At 36.8% G+C, this 1,616-nt stretch overlaps 1 protein-coding gene across 1 annotated transcript in view; it reads right to left on the bottom strand.

Moving 5' to 3' along the window:
* Nucleotides 1-1,616, bottom strand: part of LOC107600891 (E3 ubiquitin-protein ligase NEDD4-like) — a 72,392-nt gene that overhangs the window by 27,263 nt on the left and 43,513 nt on the right. The gene's annotated exons all lie outside the window — the stretch shown is intronic.

The raw sequence follows: 1,616 nt of genomic DNA, 5'->3' as shown, positions 1-1,616 counted from the left end.
TATCTGTCTGTCTTTTCTGGGCCTGACAGGCCCTGGTCACAATGTTTTGTTGTATGAAGAAGAGCAGCGCAAACATTCATTTAAAAAAAAAATTTGTGCTCTACAAAGAATATAAAAACTTCAGTAGGTTTGGAACAACATTAGAATGAGTAAATGATGAATTATAGGTGAACTACTCTAGAGTCATTTACATTACATTTAGTCATTTAGCAGATGCTTTTATCCATGACGACTTACAAATGCGGACAATAGAAGCAATCAAACCAACAAAGGAGCAATAATATGTAAGTGCTGTGGCAAGTCCCGGTTAGTCATGCGTTGTTATACTTCTGAAAACCTTGTTAGCACAACTAGTATTCATATAGATAAAGCTCTACAAACAATCGAATCATACAAGGCTTGAAAGCCAAAAAAAAGAAGAAAAAAAATCACATTTGCTTTATGCCTTTATAAGGTTTAACAACTGATCTTAATACACAGCACAAGGTTATTAGAGCTCTCCTGTGTGAGCTGCCAGATCTTATCTTGGAAATTCCCAGCATGCATTGCTCTAAATGCCACAATACAATAACGAAATGGACACCAAAGCATTCAAGGGACTAACCCAACCTCATGACCCATCCACAAACCTCATTTCAAAACAGACTTATCACACACAGAAGCAGACAGGGTCATCAGACTGTCACATCTGCAGGAACTTCCAGAAAAGAAATACATAAAAGTTTCAAGGCTGGGAATCATGCCATTTAAATGAAGCACAATCGCTTCAGAGATGTGGTGCACTTCCAGTGAAACATCCAGTGTCTATGTCTGTTTCCTGCCTCATGCAAACGGGAGCCGTTCACACGGTGACCTCATCCACATGGGTAATGTAATTTTACCATATGTGGCTTATCTGCTGCAAAACAGGATCATTTAAAGAGACTGCGCACTATTTACCACTCAAAATGTTTTGCTTGTGCATCTTAAAGCATGACACAAACTACATTATTGCTGCTTGTAACAGTGAGAAATTATTTTGGCAAGCTGTCTCTTAAAAATTGGAAATGCCCCCGTGCAGCGACGCAATCGATTACAAGGCAGCTCTTTAATAGAACGCAGCACTTTTTTACAAACATTACTGAGCTGCACTGTTAAATGATCCATTAAGAGAACTCCCACAGTCACATTATCACTATGGAAACGTGTCAACTTATCTCATACGATGACATAATAATCACCACTACAGCTTGAATAAATCAATCCTAGGAGTGTAATAATACCTCACAAGTCACTCTGAATTATCATTTGACATACGCACACAAAAACTTCAGAAACACTTCGACAGGTGCTACATTTCTGACCAAAAAATAGGTGACATTTTATAATAACATTGGGTTAGTCATTTTCATAATATAATGTTGAACAGATCAGTCAAATATGAATAAATGAATGTTAATTTTTTTTTAAATATATATAATACAGATATTTCGAACTACCTGTTCATGTGCAATAATGATCTGTCAAGCATTATGTAATGTGTTTTTCCTTTTGATTCATAAGGTCTTTGCACACAGAGTCCGAAATTCTCATCCGAAATTTCCGCACGTTAAAAAATAAATACGACCTCACGTTGT

This window comes from Sinocyclocheilus grahami, unplaced genomic scaffold (genome assembly GCF_001515645.1).
Source record: "Sinocyclocheilus grahami isolate Dianchi unplaced genomic scaffold, SAMN03320097.WGS_v1.1 scaffold294.1, whole genome shotgun sequence".
Taxonomy (NCBI): Eukaryota; Metazoa; Chordata; class Actinopteri; order Cypriniformes; family Cyprinidae; genus Sinocyclocheilus; species Sinocyclocheilus grahami.
This window is presented reverse-complemented; position numbering and strand designations above follow the sequence as displayed.